The 15,698-nt window shown below is 42.1% G+C and overlaps 2 pseudogenes; both read right to left on the minus strand.

Annotated features, from left to right (window-relative positions):
• Window positions 1-5,010: 5,010 nt before the first annotated feature.
• On the minus strand, window positions 5,011-5,595 carry LOC112585484 (annotated as a pseudogene).
• A 9,424-nt stretch (window positions 5,596-15,019) lies between these two features.
• LOC112585690 lies at window positions 15,020-15,641 on the minus strand (annotated as a pseudogene).
• Window positions 15,642-15,698: the final 57 nt, after the last annotated feature.

Here is a 15,698-nt window from a genome sequence, read left to right on the forward strand (position 1 = left end):
ACGACTGAGTGACTGAACTGAACTGAATGACAATAACTGGACTTCCCAGGTGGTTCACTGGGGAAGAATCTGCCTGCCAAGCAGGAAACACGGGTTCCATCCCTGGGTCAGGTTCCAATCCTGGGTTGTGGAAAAGGAAAGGGCAACCCACTCCAGTATTCTTGCCTGGGAATTCCCATGGACAGAGGAGCCTGGCGGGCTACAGTCCATGGGATCACAAAGAGTCAGACATGACTTAGCAACTCAACGACAACAACGACAGTGGAATCAAGGTGTTAAATTACTATGGAAGGGAGGGAGTCACTGGGCAAGGCACTTCTGTTGGGGGCTTGGTGGACTTGAAAGACTATATTGTTTTCCTTAACTCGGAGGGAATTAGTCCTCGGAACCATTTAGTGGCCTTTTCCCTAATTCCACATACATCAAAGCAAAATTCTTAGTAATGTTCTGCTTTCTATATTTTAAACAATTATTTATTTATTTATTTTTTGCTGCACTAGGGCTTTCTCTAGTTGTGGCGTGTGGGGGCTACTCTTCATTGCAGTGCTGCGACTTCTCATTGCAGTAGCTTTTCTTGTTGCTGAGCACAGGGTCTAGATGCTTGGACTTCACTGGTTGTGGTGCACGGGCTTAGTTGCTCTGGGGCATGTGGAATCTTCCTGGGCCAGGGATTGAACTTGTGTTCCCTGCATTGGCAGGCGGATTCCCATCCACTGTACCACCAGGAAAGTCCTCTATATTTCTTAATGCTAAGAAGAGAGTGTTCTGGAGGGCAGGCAGGAACATATATGCATCCTTGAAAAGAAATCTTTCCATGGTGAATTAATATACTGATTTTCTAATTTATATATCAGTCCTTTCTGAGTTTGTAAATGCTGGTAAGATCCCCTGAGCTAGGATTCCCTAATAAAAATTCCCTGGGCTGCAGTGACCAAGTAAGTCTTGCCTAGGCATCAGGCCTGCATCCTTGACTGCTGTGTGAGGAACAGTTAGGACGCTCTAAAAGTAAACCATTCTTGAGATGATCAAGACTTAGAAAAGGGTGGAGGTAATAAGATGGTGAGAAGTGGTCAGATTTGGCATACATTTTGAAGAGAGAGCTGACCAGTTGGGTTATTATTACTTTTATTTTAGATTTATTTGGCCGTGCTGGAGCATGCAAGATCTTCAATCTTTGTTGTGGCATGCATCTTTTAGTTTCAGCATGAAGGATTAGTTCCCTGACCAGGGATCAAATCCAGGTCCCCTGCAATGGGAGCTTGAAGTCTTAACCGCTGGACAACCAGGGAAGTCCCAGGATGCATTATTATTGATAGATAATGAAGGAGAGAGGTATAAAGGATTACCCTGGGGTTTTGACCTGAGCAACTGGGCAAATGTTGATGTCTTTTCCTAAATGGGGAAACCTGGAAAAGCATTATGTGAGTGGTAGGGAGAAAAGAGTTCTTTCTGGACAATTGAGTTTAAAATGTCTATATAGCATAAAAGACGGGAACTAAGGAGGCTTTGGGTATATGAGTGCAGAGCCCAGGGAGGAAGTTTGGACTGTATAAATGATATCTGAGATCTTGAACCTGGAGGAGCTCACCTAGGGAATGAATGAGACATAAGAGAAATGAAGAACAAAGACACTCTTCTGGACGGCCCTGCAATATTTAGAAGTCAGGAAAAAGACCCAGGAAAAGCAACCAATAAATTAAAGAAAAATCAGGAGAACGAAAAATCCCAGACGTCATGTAAAGAAAGCTTTTCAGGGAGAGAATGATCAACCAGGACAAATGCTGCCAAGATGTCATTTAAGATGAGGAATGAGGCTTGACTACTGGTTTGGCATAATGGCAGCCATTGGCAATCTCAACAATAGATGTTTCAGTGAAGTGGTATAGACAAAGCTCATTTACAGCAATTTAAGAAAAGAACTGGAGGTGAGGAAGTGGACAAAGTGGATATAAGTAACTTAGGAATTTTGCTATAGCAAAATGGGATGGTAGTTGGATGTGTAATGAAGTCAAAGGTGGGATATTTTTCCCCCTGAATTGGCAGACACACTAGTATGGCAGGTTATGTGCTGATCCATCAGAGTGAGAAACACTGACAGTTCAGGAGAAAGAGAAAATAATTGCAATAGCAACATTTTTGAGTAGGCAAGACAGCATCAGTCATCTGCCTCAGATCGGAGGGCACACTGATAAATACTTTTTCTTTTGGCTGCACCGCATGGCTTGAGGGATTTTAATTCCCTGACCAGGAATTGAATCCAGGGCCTCAAAAGTGAAAGCAGAGTCCAGCCACTGGACTGACAGGGAATTTCCCTGACAAATACTTTTTAAAGTGATTGATGCCTCCTGATCCCCTGTATCTCGTTTAATCCTCTTCGTAGTCCAATATGTTCGTATTATTATTCTTATTTTAAAGTGGGGTAAATTGAGTGTTAGAGAGGCTTAGTGACTTGCTTATAAAAACAAAATAATGAAGATAGGATTAAAAATGTTGGCTTCCCTGATAGCTCAGTTGGTAAAGAATCCGCCTGCAATGCGGGAGACCTCGGTTCTATCCCTGGTTTGGGAAGATCCCTTGGAGAAGGGAAAGGCTACCCACTCCAGTATTCTGGCCTGGAGAATTCCATGGACTGTACAGTACAGGGTTGCAAAGAATTGGACACCACTGAGTGACTTTCACTTTAAAGGAGTTCTCGTGGTTAGGACTTCGTGCTTTCATTGCCCTGGGTGTGCCTGATCAGTATACTAAAATCCCTTAAGCCTTGTGGAGAGGCGAAAAAAAATGCGGCTAATTTCAAAGAGTGCCTGTTTCACCAAGATCAGAAAGGTTGTTCGATCAGTGAATGAGAGTGTGCACAGAAATGTACTACTCAAGGAGTTGGATAGTAGGGGGAAGAATGGGAGGAAGAGATAGCGAGGGAGTTTGGGACTGATGTGTAAACATTGCTATATTTAAAATGGATAACCAACAAGGACCTACCATATAGCACAAGGAACTCTGATCAATGTTATGTGGCAGCCTGGATGGGAAGGGAGTTTGCAAAGGTATGACTGACTCCTTTTGCGGTTCACATGAAACTATCACAACATTGTTAATCGGCTATACTCCAATATAAAGTAAAAAGTTAAAATATTTAAAAAAAAAAAAAAGAAGAAGAAGAAGCTGGATAGTAGCTGTGAAGTGTCTGGAATGTCAGGCTGGGGAATGGGGAATCTCAGAGCCCTGAACCTCCAACCTTGAGGCTGCCCAACTATACGGGTTGTGAATTACCCAGAACAAGTGTTGTTTATTTACTTATTTATTTTTAAAAGTGTTGTTTAAATGCAGTTGTGTTTAAATCCTTCCTGTACCCCTTGTGTGACCTTGGCCATATTTCCTTATTTATGAAATACAGGGTTTTTTTTTTTTTTTGCCATACTGCACATCATGCGGAACTTCACTGACCATGAATCCAACCCACGCCCCCTGCATTGAGTCTTAGCCACTGGACTACCAGAGAAGTCCTTAAATAGAGATTTTAATATCTACCTTGCTGATATGTTTTGGGATTAAATGAAACAATGGAAGTAAAATGTCTGATAGTATATAGTAGGGATTTGGTGAATGGTTGTGATTACTGTTTGTATTCACAATAGACTGTTTGCAGGCTAGGCAGGTGTGGTTTGCAACAGTCCCCTCCCCAACCAGTGAAGATGCTGAAACTCCTCCCTAGATTTTAGAAAGACAGCAAGACTCCTGAATGGAAAAGGACTCTGCAGAAGAGTTGCACTCTCTCTCTCTCTCACACTCACACACCTATGTGCACACATATTTATGCAGCACTACAGCTGTACTTATATCAGGGCAGAGATATACAGGCACAAAGATCAATGTTGCAGTTCAGTGGCGGGAATGAGGCTGCAGCCAACTGAAACTATTGGTCTGGGACTGAAAAGGGTGGGGAAGAGGAGTAAGTACTGTGGGCAGGCCTGGCAAGGCAAGAGCAGAACCACGGCAGGAAGCAGATGGTCTAAGTCATATGGCAGTTCGGATTTCCCCTGTCAACTTCACTTCCCAATTTTTACATCCTTCCATTGCACATGTCTACCACAGAGGCCACTCCGTGCTTAAAGTGGGTAGAAGTGATTGGTTTATTCATTGACAAGCATTTAATGATACCTACCATGTGCCGGGAATTTTCTGGAAGACTGAATAGTTGTTGGTTGGGGAGACTTCCCTGGTGATTCAGTAGCTAAGACTCTGTGCTCCCAGTGCAGGGGGCCTGGGTTCTATCCCTAGTCAGGGAACTAGATCCCACATGCTGCAACCGAGAGTTCACATGCTGCAACTAAAGATCAGGCATACTGCAGTTAAGATTGACGATCCTGTGTGCCACGACTAAAAGATCCAGAGCAGCCAAATGGATATATAAATAAATAAAGTATTTTTAGAGAAATAGTTGTTGGTCAGGGAGCTAAAGGGAGCTGGAGAAGGACAGTCTGGGCAGAGAAACTAAGATGTGTTAAGTTGTGGTGGGGGTGAAATAGGATGTTAATTCCATGAACTACATGTGATTTGATAAAAAGAGAGCACAGAGTTCCAGGGAGAAAAGTGGGAGATGAAACTGGAGAGGTAGGATGAGACCAGTTCATAAAGAGCCTTAATTACCACACTAAAATGTCTGAGATAACTGACTAACCATTTGGAAAAAAAGATAAAGTTTAGACTCTTACCTTGTACTAGACACAAAAATAAATTTCAGGAGATTTAAAAGTTTGAATATGGGAATTCCCTGGTGGTCCAGTGGTTAGGACTTGGTACCTTCAAGCTTTCAATGCAGGGGCCAGGGTTTGATCCCTGGTCAGGGAATTAAGATCCCTCAAGCTGCACAGCACAGCCAAAAGAAATAAATAACAAAAAAAAAGGCTTGAATATAAAATAGAAACATCTTAAAAATACTAAAAGAAGAAATAGGAGAATATTTGCACTATCTTGGGGGTGGGAAAGGCTTTCCTTAACTTTATTTATTTATTTTTTTATGGCTCTTTTCAGTTTATTGCATGAAGGAGTTACACTAGTCCAAGTTAAAAGCAGATCCCAAATGGTTACATTATACAAGCTGTGAGGTTTTTAAACTTGTGACAAGGGACAGAAGGGAAATTCTACTCATAGCAAGGAAATCCTCACTTAAGCTTCAGTGAGCCAAAAGCACTTAAAACCCATGAACCTTCAGCTGGTCGTCCTTAACCAGTCCAGTCTCTACCAGGAACTGGCATATGTTCTTGCGCTGGTCAGCCTGTAGCTGAATTACTTCTCCATATTCTGGATGCTTAATTACAGTACCATTGCAGGCAAATTTCTTCTTAAACGCCTTCACGAGTTTCTTTTAATCGTAATCATCAGCGATCCCTTGGACAGTAGTAAGGGTCTTCCTGCCGTTTCTCTGTTGAATTCTTATATGGATATAATCCTCAGTGCCAGCAGGAAGCAGATCATCACCCTTACTTGCATCAGCAAAGGGGTCGAAAGAGTGGAGGTTCTGGATAGCGGACATACGATACGATTCCTTTTCCTCGGTGGAAACGGCCTGCAGAAGGCGGCGGCGGGAGAAGGCGGGCAGGGGGGACGGAGCGTCGGGAAGCCAGGGGGCTCAAGGGGGAGGCTGCTGAGTCCTCGGCGGCGGCTCAGTGACTTTAAAACCTTAACTTTAAAACCGAAGTTAGAAAGTGTAAAGGGAAATGTTGACAGTTTTCACAGATAAAAGTGAAAATTGCAGCAAAAGACAGCATAAACAAAAAGACAAATGACAGTAAGAAAAGAGTCTGCACCATTTAATGGTTGAAGGGTTCAAGTATTACTTTGTAAAGAACTGATAGAAAATAAATTAAGAATATTTTGATAAAAATAGACAAAATTCTTAACAGGGTGGTTCCCAATAGAGGAAAGAACAATGGCTATAAAAAGGTTGTTTAAATACACTAGCAATGAAGGAAATGCAGATTACTTTCCCTGTCAGATTGAAAAAATTAAAAAGATTGGGACTTCCGTGGTGGCACAGTGGATAAGAATCCGCCTGCCAATGCACGGGACACAGACTTGATCCCTGGTCTGGGAAGATTCTACCTGCCTCGGGGCAACACCCTATGTGCTACAACTACCGACGGCCATGTGCCTGGAGCCTGTGCTCCAAACTAGAGAAGCCACAGCAAGGAGAAGCTTGTGCATCACAACAAAGAGGAGCCTCCGCTCACCACAGCTAAAGAAAACCCTTGTGCAGCAACAAAGACCCAGGGCCACCAGTAAAAAAATAAAAGCGAAAGAAAGAAAAAGATCAAGCCAGCCCCAGTGTTGGAGACAGTGTGAAAAAAGGGACCTACTCACACACTGTTGTTGATGGGAGTCCAAAATAGTACAATCCTTCTATAATTTGGTAATATATATTAAAATTTCAACATGCATCTCTTCTGATTTTCCCTTTGATCCAGGAATTTTAAGGAATTTAGTCAAAGGAAATAATAATAATAAAAGTGACAAGGTGGTTTATTATATTGTTTAGAGAAAAGAAAATTTACCCAAGTGTTCATAAGAAGGGAACTGGCATCCACACAATAAAGGCGATACAACCACAGGATAAAGTAGATCTGTAACTGTTACAGAAAAGTTTCCAGGATGTGTTGTTAAGTGGAGAAAAAAAACAAAGAACAGAAAGGAGGTCACCAAAAGCAGGTTTGGCCCTAGCTGTGTTCAGTTCATTCAGATTCAAAGATCAAACTCCTAGGGCCTCAAGAAGGCCCAGGTGCAAGTTCCTGCTTCTGGATCAAGGTTGTATATGATGAGGGAGGAGACTGGCCCTGAGCCCAGAGCCCAGAATGGGATGGGCATTTCTCCTTCAGCTCTGCCACAGCTATGACAGATACCTGCATTGGAGTCTGGATTTCCTTCACCAGCAGAAAAAGGATGAGGATATACCCAAAGCCTTGGGTATATTCTGGTGCCTTTCCCACTTTGTTAGGGTATGAAGGTGACTTGCCTGGGCTCTGCTAGTGCTGGACTTTGGGAGTCTGATTACTTTTTTCTAAGGGACTTGACAGATAAGCCTTTGCGATAAGGCAGTCCTTTTAGTCATAGACCGACTGTAGCTAAGCTGCTTGGTTGTGTTCTATTAGAGGAGAGATACTGAAGTCCATTTCTGAGGGGTGATAGGATAGTAAGATTTCAAGGTCTCCAGAAATAAGAGTAAATAAACACTAATTAAGTTTCAACATAAGCCTGGACTTCCTGTAAGATACTAGGAAGGAAAACAGTTTCTTCATCAGATGAAATATTTTAGGATCTGAACACTGGACAAACCAAGCTGTTATTATTGATACTTAAATGGCCAATTAGTAGCTAATTAGAGCTCTGGAACTCCCTGGCCAGGCCCCATGTGGAAACCCTCTTGGGTCTGAGGTAATAAATCCAGTTTATAACACTTACTGATGAAAACATTCTCCAGTGAGAGAGACTTCCCTGGTGGTCCAGTGGCTAAAACTCTGTGCTCCCAATACAGGTGGCCCAGGTTTGATCCATGGTCAGGAAACTAGATCCCACATGTGGCAGCTAAGATCCAGTGCAGCCAAATAAATATAAATAAATAAATATTAAAACATCAACAACAACAGAACTCTCCAGTGAAAATCCACCCGCCACCCCCCCAAAAAAAATCCCCACTTTGGCCTTTCCCAGCTAAGGTACTAGGGGCCCAATTCTTATACACTTAAAAAAATGCCTGCAGTTTTTTTTCTGGAAAGGAGAAGGACAGAAGTCACAATGCAATTCTCATGCCCAGGTTAATTCCGTGTAAGTAAAGCTCCCTCCTACCCTAAGGAAACAAAAACACTAATTTGAAAAGATATCTGCATACCAACATTCATAGCAACATTATTTAAAATAGCCAAGATATGGGAGCAACCTAAGTGTCCATTGATAGATAAATGTATAAAGAAGATGTGGTATATATATTATGATATATATGATATATATATATATATTAGTCATAAAAATGAAATTTTGCAATTTGCAACAACATAGATGGGTCTAGAGGGTATTATGCTAAAGTGAAATAAATCAGACAAGGACAAATACCATATGACATCACTTATATGTGAAATCTAAAAACTAAAAGAGGGACTTCTCAGGTGGTCCAGTGATTGGGACTCTGTGCTTCCACTGCAGGGGGCTTGGATTCAATCCCTGGTCGAGGAAATAGGATGCTGCCAAAAAATAAAATATAAAGCAAACAGATAAACAAAATAAAAACAGACTCATAGGTATAGAAAATAATTGCCTTCCAGAAGGGAGGTGGGTGATGAATAGATGAGGAGGATTAAAAGATACAAAGCTCCAGTTGGAAAATAAATAAGCTATGGGGATGTAATATGAAGCATAAGTGATATGGTCGATAACATTATAATAATTTTGTATAGGGACAAACGGTAACTAGATATCATGGTGACAATTTTATAACATGTGTAAATGTCAAATCACTATATACCACACCTGAAACTAACAAAATATTGTATATCAAGTATATTTCAATTTTTTAAATAAAAGTGAAGCTCTATCCTGTCTATTCCAGGCCACTGTTCAGACCAGAGTGGATATGGTTGATTCAATTTTAATGGAGCTGACTTATAATACTCTCTGCCCCCAGGGAACTCAGAAAGTAATACTAAATACTTGGGAAGGCTGTTTTTTATTTTATATTTGATCTTGCTAGCCTAAGGTGCAGAGAGGGCAATGGCACCCCACTCCAGTACTCTTGCCTGGAAAATCCCATGGGCGGAGGAGCCTGGTGGGCTGCAGTCCATAGGGTCGCGAAGAGTCAGACACGACTGAGCGACTTCACTTTGACTTTTCACTTTCATGCTTTGGAGAAGGAAATGGCAACCCACTCCAGTGTTCTTGCCTGGAGAATCCCAGGGATGGGGGAGCCTGGTGGGCTGCCATCTGTGGGGTCGCACAGAGTCAGACACGACTGAAGCGACTTAGCAGCAGTAGCAGCAGCAGCCTAAGGTAGAATGGAGCAGGAACCTTAGTTATTGAAAATGGGGAAATTGAGACATCAATTCAACAAGCACCCACTGAGCAACTTTCTCTGCTCCTGAAAGGAATAAGAAACCTGTCATGAGTATTCTCATGACACTCGAAGATAAGATCACCAAATGTATGATTAGCCACCTGAGATCAGTTCCCTCTGTCTGAGGCATTCATGCATACTCCACATTCACTGAACACCAGCTGCTTCCAGATCATGCTTCTCTCTGGATGCTGCAGAGGGCAAGGTAAAGATGTGGCCCAGCCCTCGAGGAATGGCAGTCCAATGCAATGCTTCTCAATCTGTTTTCTCTTCAGTGTTATAAAGTACTTACTACCACCATAACCTTAACTCACTAAGATCACGGTCACTGGGGGTAGAGAAAAAAAATCAGTAATTACAGAATGATGTGATAAATGCTAGCTGTGACAGAAATAAGCACAAGGTATGCTGGAAATACGGAGAAGGCAACAGCACCCCACTCCAGTACTCTTGCCTGGAAAATCCCATGGATGGGGGAGCCTGGTGGGCTGCAGTCCATGAGGTCGCTGAGGGTCGGACACGACTGAGCGACTTCATTTTCACTTTTCACTTTCATGCATTGGAGAAGGAAATGGCAACCCACTCCAGTGTTTTTGCCTGGAGAATCCCAAGGACGGGGGAGCCTGGTGGGCTGCCGTCTATGGGGTCACGCAGAGTCGGACACGACTGACGAGACTTAGCAGCAGCAGCAGCAGCAGCATGCTGGAAATAAAGAGGGAGAAGCACAGAAAATCAGTTTGAGAATAGAGAGCTTGTAAGGAAAGGTATCCCCAAATGGTAACGCTTTAGCCCAATTCTGAGAGATAAGCAGGAGGCAGGCAAGGAAGAATCACGAAACAGGATATGGGAGATCTGTAACATCATGATATACTCTGGATTGCACACAGTGCTTTATGGTTAGAGCGGCTTGTGCTGTATGTGAGGAAGGAGAGATAAGACATCAGATGGGTAGAGGGCCTGTGTGTCAAGATAAGAAACACTATGCTGAATACTTGCCAGGCTAAATGCTGTGGGGAGATATCAGCAAGGGGGTTGGAAATCAAGTCACATAGGAGTTGCTAGGGAAATAGGACCACTTACATTGAAGAAGAGAAGACTTAGGAGGGAGAAATGTTTTAAGATCTGTTTATTATGTTACTTCAGAATCAGAAAGGGTCAGCTATAAAATAATTAATTAGTTTAATTTTGGGTTGTGCTACACCTTTGTTGCTGCGCATGGGCGTTCTCTAGTTGTAGAGAGTGGGGGCTATTCTTTGCTTGCACGGGCTTCTCATTGCAGCGGCTTCTCTTGTTGCGGAGCAGAGACTGTGGGTGCACGGGCTTCAGTAGTTGCAGCACACAGGCTCAGCAGTTGTGGCATTACTTGTGCATGGGCTTGGTTGCTCCACAGTATGGGGAATCTTCCCTGACCAGGGATCAAACTCAGGTCCCCTGCATTAGCAGGCAGATTCTTATCCACTGTAATACCAGGGAAGTCCAGAAAGGGCCAACTTTTATTCTGGTTTGGTAAACTACACACTATAAGCCGGTTAGCTAGACTCTTAGGTCAGTGGCCAAATGGTTCAAACATTTGAGATGGCCCTGCCTCCTATCCAGCTCTGGTCTTACAAGTCCTCCGACTGGGGTCTGCTTGTCAGCCCTGCTGTTCCTCGGGGGAAGGTGGTAGGAAAGAATGTGGACATGCCTTTAGTTGCAGAATTACAGCTTGCAGAGGGTCAGGGGAACATGACTAAGGACTCCAGGAAAGGCGGGACCCCAGCTTGTGGTTAGAGGTGTGGTTGAGGCTAGGAATGAATCAGTGAAGCCTTGCCCAGAGGTAGAGCTCTCCTTTTCCATCTGTGTGCTTTCTGATCCTTTAATCCTTTGTTTCCCTTTCCCAGCTGTCACTGACAGAGAAGTGCTCAGAAAAAGAGCCAAAAGAGTCATTACAATGGGTGTGAGTCTTTCTGGTCTTAACATCATCGTTCTCCTAATTGCCATTCTTCTGATGAGCAAGGCACTCTTTTCTGGAAGCTTTGGCCAAGATATCTAGAAGTAAAGTATGAATACATGAAAGAAATAAAATGTATTTTTCCCTGCTTCCAGGCAGAGAAGACCCTACCAGCCAGGATAAATGAACCAGAAGTTTAGATAGGCCAGGAGTCTTCAAGTTGTTTATTGACTTTCTCTAGCTGAGAGGGTCTCAACCTGTGGCAGTTTTGTCCCCAGGGGACATTTGGCAATGTGTTGGAGGGGGTGCTACTGGCATCTGGAGGTTAGGATATTGCTAAACATCTAATTATGTATAGGACAGCCCCTCCCTCCAACAAAAAATTATCAGACTCAGGATGTTGATGGCACTGCGGTTGAGAAATAACTGATAAGTGCTTATGTTTATAAAGATTTGGTTGGGAGTGGGGGTGGATGAGGATTTGAGCATTAGTTCCTGATACACAAGGTAGTTAGAGGTGAAAAATTTTAATTCTATGAACACAGGTTGCAAGTCCTCTACAAGTCTAACTTACAGCTGCACCATGGTTGATCCAGTTTAGGCACTTCCTTCTGCTTTACTGTTCTGGTCTGGATGTATCTGTGTGTTTATTCCAGCTCTCCTAAAATTGGAGGAGAAGGACGATGGAGGAAGAGAAAGAAAATCAGGGACTTCCCTGGTGGTCCAGTGGCTAAGACTGCTCTCCCAGTGCAGGGGGCCTGGGTTCAATCCCTAGTCAGCGAACTGGAGCCCATATACCACAACTAAGAGTTCACATCCCACAATTAAAGATCCTGCATGTGGCGGCTAAGACTCGTTTCAGCCAAAAAAATAAACATTTAAAAGACAGAGAGAAGAAACAACTTTGATGTTGGTTTTTAGTTAGGTATGGAGGGGTGAAAACTTGAGCCTAAAATCAAGAATTTGATATTCTAAACATACGCCTCATTTAATTATGACCAACAGCTTAACATAAAACAGGATAATCATGGAAGAATAACAGATATCAAATCATACATGAATTTAAGGTTTGGAATCTGATTGAAAATGTAGAAATTTGGCAATTTAATAAAACAAATTGCCATCTGTAGCAAGAGTAGGAAATATATAACTTAGTCTCTTTTTCTAGCATTTCAACATTGTTACATGGCTACAGTCAGAATCCTGTTTCTATTGTCCTATTCATCAAGGTCAGTTGCCTATTTAATACCCTTCCTCTCTCCCTCCCTCCCTTTCTTCCTAACAGAATCTCAATTGTGTTTGGATTGGCAGTATGCCCAATTAATAAACACAATTTTCAGACTCCCTTATAGCTAGGAGCAGTCGGGCACATACTCAGGCAAATACTATATAAACTGAGGCTTTCTGGGAATGCTTTGCCTCCCCATTTAGAGTTCATACCTACTTTTGGCTGCATTTTCCCTTCTCCCTGCCTGGAGTGTAGGCATAAGATTGGAGGTAGAGCAGACATTTTGTGACTATAAGGTAATTGTAAGAATAAAAGCTGCATGCTAGAGATTTGGGAAGAGAAAGTGAAAACTCGGGGTTCCTGAGAGCAGCCTTGGACTGCTGACTTATTAAATGGGAAAAATTAATCCTCTATTTGGTTGAGCTTGTTATTTGAGTTGTCTGTTACTTGCAGCTGTATTCAATTCTAACAAACATATCCTTAATAACAGTATTTCTGTTGGGATTTGTAGGCCTTTGTGTATCCCTAATATAATTTTGTAAATTAAGGGATTCAAGTATTCTTTGAGAGCTGTTAAATGTACTGTTTTTCTTTCAGTGACAATTAAAAAATTAACATAAATCTTTTAAAAATTATCTGGATGCACTCATAACTAAATACTACCCTGGGATTTTTATTTCTATGATTGTATTTGTGGTTACAATTACATTAAAGCATTTAACTTTAGTTTAACTCATTTAACTCATATGCAGAGTACATCATGAGAAACTCTGGGCTGGAGGAAGCACAAGCTGGAATCAAGATTGCAGGGAGAAATATCAATAACCTCAGATATGCAGATGACAAAACCCTTATGGCAGAAAGTGAAGAAGAACTAAAGAGCCTCTTGATGAAAGTGAAAGAGGAGGGTGAAAAAGTTGGCTTAAAGCTCAACATTCAGAAAGCTAAGATCATGGCATCTGGTCCCATCACTTCATAGTAAATAGATGGGGAAACAGTGGAAACAGTGAGAGACTTTATTTTGGGGGGCTCCAAAATCAGTGCAGATGGTGACTGCAGCTATGAAATTAAAAGACGCTTACTTCTTGGAAGGAAAGTTATGACCAACCTAGACAGCATATTAAAAAGCAGAGACATTACTTTGCTAACAAAGTCTAGTCAAGGCTACGGTTTTTTCCAGTAGTCATGTATGGATGTGAGAGGTGGACCATAAAAAAAGCTGAGCGCCAAAGAATTGATGCTTTTGAACTGTGGTGTTGGAGAAGACTCCTGAGAGTCCCTTGTACAGCAAGGAGATCCAACCAGTCCATCCTAAAGGAGATAAGTCCTGAGTGTTCATTGGAAGGACTGATGTTGAAGCTGAAACTCCAATACTTTGGCCATCTGATGCGAAGAGCTGACTCATTTGAAAAGACCCTGCCTGATGCTGGGAAAGATTGAAGGCCAGAGGAGAAGGGGACAACAGAGGATGAGATGGTTGGATGGCATCACTGACTCAATGGACATGAGTTTGAGTAAACTCTGGGAGTTGGTGATGGACAGGGAGGCCTGGCATGCTGCACTCCATGGGGTCACAGAGTCAGACACAACTGAGAGACTGAACTGAATTGAACTAATTTAACTTTAATAGTTTATAGGTTTAACCTTAATGGTTTATAGGTTTAACTTTAATAGTTTACAGGTTTAACTTTAATGGTTTATAAGTTTATGACAGGTTGCTCTTAGGTTAGTAAGTCCTAAGGTTAAGATACTCATTGCTCTGGGACATCTGCTTTATGCTGCTGCTGCTGCTGCCAAGTTGCTTCAGTCGTGTCCGACTCTGTGTGACCCCATAGACGGCAGCCCACCAGGTTCCCCTGTCCCTGGGATTCTCCAGGCAAGAACACTGGAATGGGTTGCCATTTCCTTCTCCAATGCATGAAAGTGAAAAGTGAAAGTGAAGTCACTCAATCATGTCCAATTCTTAGCAACCCATGGACTGCAGCCTACCAGGCTCCTCTGTCCATGGGATTTTCCAGGCAAGAGTACTGGAGTGGGTTGCCATTGCCTTCTCCACATCTGCTTTATACTCACATTGAATTACCTTACCTGTTGCATCTAGTTAATATGAAGAAGGGGGCAATTGCTGTTGATGAGTTGGTTAACTGTGTTCACCACAGCAAATTAGTGCTGTGATGTAACTACTGCTTTAAGTGAGGGCCAGATGATGTAAAAAAACATGGTATGAAACAGTTTCATGGCTAGTTGAACAGAGAAAGGTAATAGGAGAATTGAGTCACCAACACATGTGTTGGCCAGTAAAAGTACGCAGAACCCAGGAGATGATGAACTATAATGAACTATAATAGTATCAGGACCATATTCATGAAGGGTATTGCTTAAAATAAACTCATTTTGTATATTATAATTGGCAATAATTCATCAGCAGCAAGTACAGTAGTGATTAACAAGAAGAACATTTTCATGAAACAGTATTTTAAATTATATTCAATATTGCTTAACTTATCAAAATATTATATATTCTGAATATAGGGATTTCCCTGGAGGACTTGTGGTTAAGACTCTGTGCTTCCAATGCAGGGGACACAAGTTTGATTCCCAGTCAGGGAACTAAGATTCTGAATGCAGCACTATGTGGCAAAAAAAAAAAAAAAAAAAAAAAAAAAAAATATATATATATATATATATATATATATACACACACACATCACTGCAGATGGTGATTGCAGCCATGAAATAATTATTTTTTTAAGACAACCAACACTTTTACTTTTATTTGCATTTATTTTTTGCAGCATTTATTGCCGGGCCATAAGTTTTTGTTTCTTCAGTTTCTTCTGGGATATCTTTTTCTTCTGTGCAACCTCCTCTTCTGGTTTAGGAACAATCTGTTCTTTTACAGTAAGGATCATCTCAGTGTGGCAGGGAGAGCTCATGTAGGGGTTGATCCGACCGTGAGCTCTGTAAGTCCTGCGCCGCATCTTGGGGGCTTTGTTCACTTGGATGTGCTCAATGACCAGAGAATCTACATCTAAGCCCTTAAGTTCAGCATTACTCTCTGCATTTTTGAGCATGTGTAGTAAAAATTCAGCACTCTTTTTGGGCTACAGACCCTGCGTCCAGCCCCACTGTTTGGCCTGTGCACACCTACCAACTCCACCGTTGTAACAACGGAATGGCACACACTGCTTCTTTAAAGTGACATCCCTCAGATACTTGGTGGCTTTTCGGATATGCATACCCTTTATGGCCTGGTCAGTTTCACGAGTGTTCTTAAAGTGAACACAAAGATTTGAACCTCTTGATTTGCATGATTTTGTGGGGTTTTCTGGGTCAAGTGAATAGCGCACCATTTTTAGGGGTCACCTCAGGCCACTTACCGGATGCAGCCATGAAATTAAAAGACACTTACTCCTTGGAAGGAAAGTTATGACCAACTAGAC

This window comes from Bubalus bubalis, chromosome 6, assembly GCF_019923935.1.
Source record: "Bubalus bubalis isolate 160015118507 breed Murrah chromosome 6, NDDB_SH_1, whole genome shotgun sequence".
Classification (NCBI taxonomy): Eukaryota; Metazoa; Chordata; class Mammalia; order Artiodactyla; family Bovidae; genus Bubalus; species Bubalus bubalis.